The following is a 12,420-nucleotide window of genomic DNA, read 5'->3' as shown; positions in this document are numbered from 1 at the left end:
GGAGGAGAACAGCTTCTTTTCCGCATGGCTCCATATTTCTCTTGAAGTATGTGTGTGGTAGAGGAGAGACAGAGAGAGAGAGAGGGAGAGAGAGAGAGAGAGAGAGAGATTGGAATTCACTCAGCTTCTCTCTCCCTCCAGCTGTAGGGTAAGGCTGGCAGCATGGATTGTGTTGTGGAACATTGTGTGTGGCACAGCTTCTGCTTCTCAGCGCACTGTCACCTCAGTTAATCGTTTGATCCCTGTGGGGAGGTACCCCTGGGGGAGGAAGGATGGGCTGTGCATGTAGAAGCCCAGAGAGGTTGCCTGTCTTACACAAGCCACACTAGCAGATGGCAGAGCCAGCTGGAGCTGGGCCTTGTGTTGTGGTTGGTAGTGTGTTGGCTGGAGGGGATTAGATATATATTTAATTGAGGTGAAATTCCCATAACAATACCAACCATTTTAGAGTGTTCAATTCGGTGGATGTAGTACACTCATTTTGTTGTGCAACCACCACTTCTATCTAGTCCCAAAACATTTCCATCACCCCAAAAGGAACCCCATACCCATTAAGCGCCTAGTTCCCGGCAGCCAGCATTCTGCTCTCTGCCTCTGTGGATTTTGCCAATGGATATCCTATCTAATAAAAGAGAAACATGGTAATTGGCGTACGACCACTACCCTTCCCATTGGCTAATCAGGGCAATATGCAAATTAACTGTCAGCCAAGATGGCGGCCGGCAGCCAGGCAGCTTGAAACTAACATGAGGCTTGCTTGCTTCAGTGACGGAGGACTCCAACGTTCCCCGCCTGCCGCTGCAGGCCTCTGAGCTGCAAGCAACTATGTAACAAACATAGAAGCTAAACAAAACCCCAGAAACCTGCCTGGCTTCAGCCAGCAGGATCGCAACATTGTAAGCAAAGGCCAGACACCTACTTTCAGCAGTGGAGGCCTAAGAGCTGGAGCCAAGCCTCAGAGCTAAAGCTGGCCCAGAATAAAAAAAGAAAAAAGAAAAAAAGGAGCGGTTGGGAGTTTCAGTCACCCCCAGCCTGAAAACAGCCCTCAGCTCCTCACCCAGACTGGCCAGGCACCCCAGTGGGGACCCCCACCCTGAAGGGTGTGTGACCAGCTGCAAACAGCCATCATCCCCTCACCCAGGCTGGCCAGGCACCCCAGTGGGGACCCCCACCCTGATCCAGGACACCCTTCACGGCAAACCAGCCGGCCCCTACCCATGCACTAGGCCTCTGTCCTATATAGTAAAAGGGTAATATGCCTTCCAGCACCAGGATCAGCGGAGCCGCGAGGCCTCCCGGCACCGGGATCAGTGTGACAGGGGGCAGCGCCCAAACCCCCTGATTGCCCTGTGGCTCTGTGTGTGACAGGGTGCGGCGCCCCAACCCCCTGATCGGCCCTGCTCTGTGTGTGACAGGGTGCGGCACCCCAACTCCCCCCCCCCCCACGGGCCCTGCTCTGTGTGTGACGGGGTGGAGCCATAACCTCCCCATCGGCCCTGCCCTGAGTGTGAGAGTGGCGGCACCCCAACCCCCTGATTGGCCCTGCTCTGTGCGTGACAGGGTACAGAGCCCCAACCCCCCTGATGGGCCCTGCTCTGTGAGTGACAGGGGGAAATGCCCCAACCCCCTGATTGGCTCTGCTCTGTGCATGACAGGGGGTGGCGCCGCAACCTCCCCATCGACCCTGCCTTGAGTGTGACAGGGATGGTGCTCCAACCCCCCAATCGGCCCTACCCTGAGCGTGACTGAGGGTGGAATCACAACCTCCCGATCCGCCCTGCTCTGTGTATGACAGGGGGCGGTGCCCCAACTCCCCAATCGGCCCTGCTCTGAGCCCGACCAGGGGCTGCACCTAGGGATTGGGCCTGCCCTCTGCCACCCGGGAGCAGGCCTAAGCCAGCAGGTTGTTATCTCCTGAGGGGTCCCAGACTGAGAGAGGGCACAGGCCGGCTGAGGGGCCCCCCCTCCCCTCCGAGTGCACAAATTTTTGTGCACCGGGCCTCTAGTTCAATATAAATGGAATCATACAATGTGTGACTTTGTGTCTGGTTTTGTCAGTTAGCATAATGGTTTTGAGGTTTCTCCACATTGTAGCATATATCAAGTCTTCATTCCTTTTTATGGCTGAGTAATAGCCCATTGCATGAATATAACACATTTTCTTTATCCATTCAGGGAGGGGATTTTTTTGAAGTTTGCTAACTACTTTTTTTATTAATTTTATTAAACACTAGTGGCCCGGTGCATGAATTTATGCACATTGAAAGGAAATTAATTAGAAGAAATATTTTAATATCACTATTCATCCTTTCTCTATAATAGAAGTGTCAACTAAATTCACGATCAACTATGACAGATCGAGACACATGCGTGCTAATGGCACCAGCGAGAGCTTTATATCTATACTAATAAAAGGGTAATATGCTAATTAGACTGGGAGACCTTCCAGGAGACCTTCCGGACTTTCTTCTGGACAAAGCCATGGTGGCGGGGCTGAGGTAGAGGCAGTTAGAGGCCAAGAGGGGAGGGCAGTTGTGGGTGATCAGGTTGGTGGGGGGCGGGGCCGTTGGGGGTAAGCAGACCAGCAGGGGGGCCAGTTGTGGGCAAGCAGGCTGTCAGTGGGGGTCAATTGGAGGTTGATCAGGACAGCGGGGGGGGGGGCAGTTTGGAGTGGGCAGGCCAGCAGGGGGGCAGTTGAGGGTGAGCAGGCTGGAGGGGGGGCATTTGGGGGCAAGCAGGCCAGCAGGCAGAGTGGTTAGGGGCAATCAGGCAGGTGAGCGGTTAGGAGCCAGCAGTCCTGGATTGAGAGAGGGATGTCCGACTGCCGGTTTAGGCCCGATCCCTGTAAACTGGCAGTAGGACATCCTTCGAGGGGTCCCAGATTGGAGGGTGCAGGCTGGGCTGAGGAACACCCCCTCCCCGTGCATGAATTTCATGCACCAGGCCACTAGTGTATAGATAAGCTTGCTTAATTAGACCTGCTTTCTGGTTTAGCTAAACTTTTCCAGCCCAGTGAAGCACCCCAACTTCTCTTTCAGGTAACTGTCAGCAACACAGCAGTAAATATCAACACAAAGCAGATTATTATTGTGGATCACGCAGGGAGAACAAAGAGTAAAATATTTAACTGCAGCAGTGTTTGACTATATCCTGTGCAGTGAGAAAACCTGAAGTCATTTTCAGGGTTCACCATTTCTTCTTTTCAATGTGGTCAAGTTTCTAAGCTTTCTAAATTTCCATTTTCCGGCTAATGAAAAGAAAATAGGATTCCACCAAGTCTCCTATCTACCTACTCCAGGACTCTGTGAGGATCAAATGAGATGCGTCAGGGGAAAACACTTCACAGACATTTGGTTAAAGTGTAAATGTTTCCACCTGGGTATAAAGCAAGTCGTGTCCTTAGGTGGAAGAAACTGCAAGGAGGCTAGTTGCTAGGGAGAGGAAGCCGGGCGTTGCTATATAACGTCATTACCCGGTTGGACACTTAGCGTATTAGCCTTTTATATATATACACTGAGTGGCCAGATTATTATGACCACCCCATCAGTATTGAAGGCAAAAGGTGGCCCAGCAAAGTACTAATGTGGTGGTCATAATAATCTGGCCGGTCATAATAATCTGGCCACTCAGTGTATAGATAACAACAGATTTGCCATTTTAACTATTTTAAGTATATAGTTTAGTAGTATTAATTACATTCACATTTTAAAGAAATTATCTTTATTGATTTAAGAAGGAGGAAGAGGGAGAGAGAGAGATAGAAACATCAATGGTGAGAGAGAATCATTGATCAACTGCCTCCTGCACGCCCCACACTGAGGATTGAGCTTGCAACCCAGGCATGTGCCCTGACCAGGAATCCAACTGTGACCTCCTGGTTCATAGGTCAACTCTCAACCACTGAGCCATGCTGGCTGGGCGCAGACACATTATTGTGTAACCATCACCACCAACCATTTCTGTGGGAAGGCATATTTTTAATTTTGCAGTTTTCTTTCCCTCTCACTTTCTCTTTTATTTTATTTTTCTCTCTCTTTTTAAAATTTATTTTAGAGACAGGAAGGGAGGGAAAGAGAGAGAGAAAAACATCAATCAGTTGCCTCCCAAACATGCTCTGACCTGGGATCAAACACACAACCTAGGTATGTGTGCTGGCCAGGAATCGAACACGCCACCTTTTGGTGTTGTGATCGTCGCTCCAACCAACTGAGCCACACTGGCTCGGGCAATTTGCAGTTTTCTTAAAGCCTCCTTCAGAAAGACTGTTTCTCGTCTCACAACACTTTGACACTAAGTGTAGGGTTTCCCCCCCATACCAACCAGCCTTCCAACTCTCCAACCGCCAACTGGGTATCCTATAACTTAATGCAATTCTGATGCCTACCACCTAGAGCGAGGGTCAGACTCCACAGGTGTAAGGGCTCAGTCCCACAAGGTCGTCCTCACTTTAGGAGGACAGTCGCAAGCACTTGATCCCCAGGGTATCCACACTCCTGCCCAACATGGCTCCAAAGTCAGGAGTTCTTGAAAACCCCCCTCCGTTTCAATGATTTGCTGGAATGGCTCACAAAGCTCAGGGAAATGTTTACTCACCTTTACCAGTTCATAATGAAGGGCACCGATGAACAGCCAGATAAAGTCCATGGGGGGCGGTCAGGAAGGGTCCTGAGCCTCTGTCCCCGTGGAGCTGGGGTGCACTAACACCCCAACTGTGGATGTGTTCCCCAACCCAGGAGACCTCTGAACCTCAGCGTGTATGGAGCTTCCTCACATAGGCATGATTGATCATTCATTTAATCTCCAGCCCACTCTCTCCCTGTAGGGTGGGGAGTGAGGCTGAGAGTTCCAGCTTCTAATCCAGGCTTGCTCTCTCTGCTGACCAGCCCCAGCCCGAAGCTGCCCAGGATCCCACAAGAGTCACCTCATTAGAAGAGGAGGTGCTCCTATTACCCGGGAGCTGGGGGCAGAGAGCAATACATTTGTCATGATGCGCTATGAGAATATGAAATGTGGTTTAGCCCTAGCCAGTGTGGTTCAGTGGATAGAGCGTTGGTCTGTGGACTGAAGGGTCCCGGATTGGATTCCTGCCAATGGCATGTAGTACCTCAGTTGTAGGATCCTCCCCGGCCCGGGCCCTGGTTAGGGCGTGTGCAGGAGGCAACAGATCGATATGTTTCTCTCACATCAGTGTTCCTCTCTGTTTCTCCCTCTCTCTTCCACTCTAAGAATCAATGGAAAAATATCCTCGGGTAAGGATTAAAAAAATAATAATAATAATAAATAAAATGTGGTTTACTTCAACTTTTCAGGCAGTTTCTCTCTCTCTCTCTCTCTCTCTCTCTCTCTCTCTCTCTCTCTCCTCTGTTTCTAGCCTGGGGATATATTTTTCAGTAAGGAGCCTTATGAGAATCTTTGCTTCCTTCTCCATGCCTTTGAGCCATACAGATGGAGACTCCACTGGACCAAGCCCCCTAGTTCTGGGCTCTGTTCTCTCCACATGGACCACACATTTTGACCCATGGCCATTTCTATTCCTCTAAAGCCTGCATTTTAGTGGCTGGTGTCTCCTGTGCCGCCCCCACCCCCGCCTCCTCCACAGCCTCACCTCCACCTGCTCCCCAGCCCCCACCCCTCACATCGCCCGGTGTGTATGTGCAGCCGGAGGAGGTGATGGCGGTCCCTCCTGGAAGAAGCACAGGGCAATCTGCTCCCTCAGGAAGAAATAAGTGACAGCTCTGCAGTTTCTTGTGGGTGTTTGTTTTGGAGGGAGGAGGTGGGCAGCCGGGAAGAGAGGGACTGGAAGGAAGGGTAAGAGGGAGGGGCAGGAGCCCAGGCTCCTTTCCAATCTGGGCAAAAGAAGTGGGGGGCAAACAGCTTTGCTGCAAGAAATAGGAGCGACAGCAGTGAAACAATTCCTGGAAATTTACTCTTTCTTCGTCCTTCTCCCACCCTCCCCCTTTTGTTTTTAAAAAATTGTAGACAAGACATTATAATCAACAATCAGAAAGGAAGGAAGGTACCAGGGAGGAATTATTGTAAGTCACAGATAAAGGCAGGCAGGCAGCTTCCCAGGGTCGGAGGGGCCAAGGGCTTGTGGCTGGGCCCTGGAGGAAGGGGCAGGGCAGGCTGCCCCAGGACCCCTCCTCCCAACTCTGTGACCTTTGTGGCTTAGGACCCTCCTTTGTGGGGCAAGGGCAGGTGGACAGTGAACCGGTCAAGGCTGAGGAGTTTGGCAACAATTGCACTCTCATCCCCAGCCTGAGATTCCAGAAGGTCACCGAGTGCAGAAGCCAAATCTGACTACAGAAGTTGCTCTGCCCTCTGACCCCCGCTTCCCCCTGCCAGGGAGGCAGCACCAGATAAGGGGCTCCCAGGCTCCGCAAAGAAGGATGTGGCCCAGCGACCCTGTCCTTGGTGCGGCTCAGCCCTTTCCTGCTCACTCATGCTTTTACGAAGACACAGTGGAGGTGACACTCGTTTGGGGACCAGACTCGGCCCTGACACCTGGTTCCACCACGTAGTACCTGTGTGACGTCAGGCAAGTCACTTTACCTTTCTGAGTCTCTGACTCTTTATGTGTAGGGTGAGGCCAATGATGCTGCCTTCACAGGGCTGCTGTGTGGGATGCATGAGGTAAAATATGTGAAGTGCTTGGCATAAGCATGGCCCATGTCCACTTCTGGGGGTGATGGTGGTGAGGAAGAAGAGACCCGTATGTGGAACTGATCTTGAGAAACCTCTCCCAAGTCCTACTGCGACCAGCTTCCTCTTTCATTTAGTTGTTGGGTGTTGTGTTTCTTACATAGAAGGTCAAAAACATCCCCAAATGCCACTATGCATTGCCACAGAAGAGATGTGGTAATAGCTGTTAGATGCTCACCATTTCCCAGGAGGATTCCAAGGTGCTTTTATTTATTTATTTATTTATTTATTTATTTATTTATTTTTTAAAATTTTTTAAATATATTTTTTATTGATTTCAGAGAGGAAGGGAGAAGGAGGGAGAGATAGAAACATCCATTATGAGAGAGAATCATTGATGGGCTGCCTCCTGCACGCCCCACATTGGTGATGGAGCCCGCAACCCAGGCACCTGCCCCAACTGGGAATCAAACCATGACCACCTGGTTCCCAGGTCGATGCTCAACCACTGAGCCACGCCGGCCAGGGGCAAGGTACTTATTAGGTATCACCTCATTTAATTCTCATAATAACTCAGTGAGGTGGGTACTGTGGTAGGCAACGAAATGGAGGCACAGAGAGGCTTGACTACTTGTCTGCTAGTAGTTCGGTAAGTCCCCATTACAGTGATTCTGGACCTGGATTCCTGGCTTTAGATGGTCTGTGCGCTCCCTGAAAAGTATATACAAAACCTTGTCTGTCAAGTCAGTTTTATGGGGCTTAGAACCTTCCTTAGATTTTCAAAGAGGTCCATGGTGTCCAAAAGGTTAAAATGGCCGTCCTAGAAGAGCTTCTCACGGACAGTGGCTAGGATCAAAAAAAGGGGGGTTGGGCATACACATGTGTGTGTGTGTGTGGGGGGGAAATGACTCAGCACTGGGAATTCTGGGAAATTTCTTGAGTGAGGGGAAGTCCTCTTCACGAAGGCTGAGAGAAACATGGGATGATCTGGGGAGGGGGTTGAGAAAGAGGGTGCATTCTCTTTGCTTGCTAGCCCTCATCCTTCCACAAGGTGAAGGGCAACTGCTTCCTCTCTATGACTTGGTGTGTGTGTGTGTAGGAGATGTGCAGCATTTGTCTAAGGAGAAGAAACTTGGAAAGATTGACAGATTGGAAAGGCCCTGGGTACCATTTCCCCAGGGAAACTGACAGCCTCCCAGCATGCCTCAGCTCTTCCCCCTCCTTTGGTTTCCTATCCCTTTTGTTCTCTCAAACCCCCCACCTTCTGATCCCCAACACCTGCCCCCAGGTCTCTGTAGATGAGCTCAGTCCCTTGCTGACTCCGCATTTACTCAGTTTCGACTAAACTTTTGTTGTGCACCTAATGTGTGCTGGACAGAAATGCCCCTAGAATGCTCCAGTGCGTCCCAAGGCCCTCACCTCCTAAGGTTTTACCGTTTTGATGACAACATATGGATTCTTAGACTTCCTGAGAGTGGGAGTCGGTAGGAGAATCATCTTGATTCCCCTCCCTCATTATAAAGTAAAGGGAATGGAGGCTTTGGGAAATCTCCTATTGTCAGACAATGTAAGAAATGCAGGTGAAAACGAAGAATGAAGTGGGACATTGCAGTGTCATCTCCCTCAATATTTGTGTATCTGTTAGATGCGAGGCACGGCCAGGTGCCGGAACTATAAACACAATGAGACTCAGTCCCTGCCCTCCGGAGACTTAGAGTCCATGTTCTAGTGTTCAGCCCACTCAGGCACAGGCCATGTTGCTTCATTAGAATGAAACCGTTGCCACAGGCTTAACTGGAGCTTCTGGTTTTGTCATTTCTCTTCCCCCAAAACAATGATCATTGAAACTCTTTGTAGCCCTTGGGGAAAGGTGTTCAAGAGGTTTGGGCCCACATCCCGAATCCTCTCCAGCAGGTCAAGGGACTGTGGACTGGTTAGGTCTATGATCTCTGATTGTACTTCCGGGAGGACACAAACCACAGATGCTTACAGCAGGGCTCCACCAGGCCTGCAACTGGAGGGCGTTGCCAAAAGAGCTCCAATGTAACCCAGCCTCCAAGTCCTTCAGAGCCTCTGCCAGCCCCACTGCCCTCTTTTCATGGTGTGTGTGTTGCGGGGGGGGGGGGGGGGCGGTTCTGGCCCATTCCTGTGGATGTGAGCAGGGCCTAGGCTCAACCAGGGGGGCCATGAGGAAGCTGCCCCACTTCCAGCTTCATCCCATTCTCCAGTCCACTTCCTAATCCCTACTCCTGCTGCCCTGAGGTCTGTGGTTTAGAAACCTTTATGTCTTTGGGACTGTGTCTTTGAATCTTGCAGAGAGATTTCCATGAAGCTGGATGAACTGTGAGCCCAGGGGAGCTGGGGGAGAGGGCCTCCGGCGCAAGTGGGAGGGGAGGGTGGCATTGACAGGCGCTCAGGGTCTGTACCTGCAGCTGGGGAGGGACAGCCTTGGGCCCCCCTCAAAGCCTGTCCTTGGAATTCTCAGAGCTCTTCCAGGATCATAGTTCAATGTCGATGCAGATTGTGTCAAGGTCAGTGACCTGAGGTTAACCACAGACTTGTTCACCACATTTCCTCACACCTGGGATTTCAAGTCTTTTTTAACCAACCTGTGTACCCAAGTATTAGCCATAGTTTATACTTTTGTCTTTTGTTCAATGTGTGTGTGTGTGTGTGTGTGTTTCTCTCTCCCCCTCCATTCTTCATTATCTCTCGGACTTTGTCTCTCTTTTCCCTCATTGAGAGTTGTTGAGTGCTCACTATGGAAGCTGTCCAGAAATCTGGAAAGGTGGGTGAATATTTACAATGTCTGCAAGGAGGACACTGATGTGTGAAAACCCAGGCCTAGTCTCCACTTGACCCCACGCCTGAGATTTCAGGTCTGTTTTACCCAAACAAAGTGTTCTTAGGTGGTCACTGTCTTTTATCTTTTTGTCATTTATACAAAGTGGTTTTGCTCCTCTCTTCCTCTTCATTCTCTCTCTGTCTGTGTCTCTCTCTTTCCCTCACTGAGACAGCATTGATGTGTGAAAACTCAAACATGCTCTCTGTGACCCACACTGTGGACTCACTAGATTTCCTCATTATCCATCCTGCCTCATCCAATGTCCTCTGCCAGGCAGGGGGCTGGGCACTAGGAATAAACCAGGAGGAAGGACTACTCCCTGTCACCACAGCTTACAGGGTCTGCACTGCCCCAAACCCTGCAGACAGCACGTAGTTATCTGTTGCCTGTTCTGCCCGCTCCCCATGTCGCCTCCTCATACTGTCCTCACTCAGTTGGAAGGTGAATTGGAACCACAGCTGTGTCCTCACTGCAGGGTCTCAGCACAGTCTTGCTCTCTCCCCTCTGTGTGCCCAGGACTCTGGGGCCTGGTGAATAATGCTGGCATCTCTCTGCCCGCGGGACTCAATGAGTGGCTGACCAAACCGGACTTCTTAAAGATACTCAATGTGAACCTGTTGGGGGTGATCGAGGTGACCCTGAGTCTGCTGCCCCTGGTGAGGAAGGCAAAGGGCCGAGTGGTCAATGTCGCCAGCGTCATGGGTCGTGTAGCCTTGAGCGGTGGGGGCTACAGCATCTCTAAGCACGGCGTGGAGGCCTTCTCCGACTCCCTCAGGTACTGGACTGGGACAGAACCTCCCTTGGCTCTTCTACTTCTGTGCTTCCGGGGAAGCCTTTTCCAGGGGTTTGGTTTCACACAGCCTCAGAGGCTCTTCCTTCCAGATCCTTCTCTCTTGCTTTGTACCAGGCATTCATTGGGAAGCACATTTTTTTTAAATCCTTGCCTGAGGATATGTTTTTATTGATTTAGAGAGAGAGGAAGGAGGAGGGGGTGGAGGAGAGAGAGAGAAACATTGACCAGTTGCTTCTCATATACACCCTGATGGGGGGTTGAACCTACAATCTTTTGGTGTATGGGATGACACTCCAACACACTGAGCCATCGGGCTAGGACTGGAAGCACCTTTTTTGTTGTTCTTGTTTTAGATATTAGTTTGGGCCCCACACAATTAGTTTGATTCAACCTGTCCCTGCCCACAGTCAGGAAGCATCTGAGGCAGAACTGGAACTGATCTTATTCCACTGCACAGCCCATCCGTGTACATAACTGCTATGGCAATTGGGTTCCGGGGGCCCTGTTGTCAGGGAAGCCCCAGGGAAGCACTTTATTCAGGGGAGCATCTTCATCACATCAGCAGTAGAGACTCCACTGGCTACAGGGCCGAGGATGGTGTGATGGGGGGAGTTGAGATCGCAGGCAGATCTCAACTTAGAGGACAGATGGCTTGGAGGTTGACCTGGGAGGGGAAAAAAGAGGGAGGGGATTCAGGAATACAGGAAAAAAACTGGCACAGCCATGACCCATCAGCCTCAGGGGCCAACTCAGCAGACCTTGGCTGGAAGGGTGTGTCTCAATAGGGACCCTGAGAAAGAGCACCAAAACCAGTTATTGATTTGTCTTGAAAACATGGATTTCCACTGATTATATTTGCCTTAAAGTTGAAAACTTTATTGAGGCCCAGATAGTGAAACTGTGGCCTTTGGGAGCAGTGTGGTGTGGGTAGATGAGAGGAAGAGTCAGGTGCTTTAACGGTGGTTAATGGATGGGTGGAATGACCTGAGTAGGGATTTGAAGAGGGAAGTGAAATCCCTTCCTTCCTTCCAGACAGCTGAGGGCTAATGTCTCCTTTCCAGGATTTGTTAAGAAATCTGGAGCCACAGGATAAGGTAGAAGGATGGACAAACAAGTCCTGAGGCACTGGCAGGACCCAGCACTTCTCTGGGTGCCTCAGGTCTCTTCTCCACCTCCCATCAGCCTCTGTGGACAGACGCAGGGGTGAAAAGCACAGCCACCAGCCTGCCCCATCGGCCACAGGAGCCAGCTGTAGAGTATCTGTCCCCTCGTGCAGAGTCCTGTGATCCCCATCTTCTGTCACTACACCATGTTCCCATGCCCAGATCCCATCTTGGGCTTTCCTAGTGGAGGAGAGTAGAATCACCTCTGGATCCCTACTTTCATTTTCTGAAGCCTTTACTGAGCACCCACTGTGTTCTGGGCAGGAGTTCCCTTAATTCCGCAGTGCTTGCTGAGGCCCCGACTCTGCCTCCACTCTTCTGACAATGTGCTGAGTATGGGCTAAACAGAGAGTGGGCATTAGCACATAGTGAAAGATATTCATGGGCGGAGTACAAATTGAAGTTGGGGAGTACTTGCCAGGTGTCTTAGTTTTCTTCCTTTAGTTTAAAATCATGAATCTGGTGCTTTCAGGGGACCCTCATGTTGTAGAACAATCTCTCTGTTCTTTGTGATACAGAGAGTGAGGTGGATGTTGCAGGGCTATTCGGCCTCAGTCCTTAGTGAGAGCTTGGTGTGAGGCATGAGGCTGCTGAGGACACGGAGATGACCACGAGGATCTTCAAGGATCTCTGCGTTCTTCAAAGCTCTGGTGTCAGCTGACTCAAGTCAATGCATGTCTCCCACTCAGATGCCAAGCAAGAACTTCATGCTTAATCTGAAGTCTCCGATTGCACAGTATTCTTTACACACACACATAGCCAGACACACCAAACAAATGGAAATAAAATAAAGAATCATTGATTCACATAATACCTTGGCCTTACAAGTGTATGTTCAGAAGGTTTGGATTCACCCCAAGGAGTCCTCTCCACAGTGTCAGAGAGCTGTGGGGTTATATACCCATGGCCCTCCATGCTAGGCTCTACACGGGGCAGAGCTGCGTCCACAGGGGTCCAGTGGCCCCAAATGTGGACGG

The sequence above is a fragment of the Myotis daubentonii genome, chromosome 2 (assembly GCF_963259705.1).
Source record: "Myotis daubentonii chromosome 2, mMyoDau2.1, whole genome shotgun sequence".
NCBI lineage: Eukaryota > Metazoa > Chordata > Mammalia > Chiroptera > Vespertilionidae > Myotis > Myotis daubentonii.
This window is presented reverse-complemented; position numbering follows the sequence as displayed.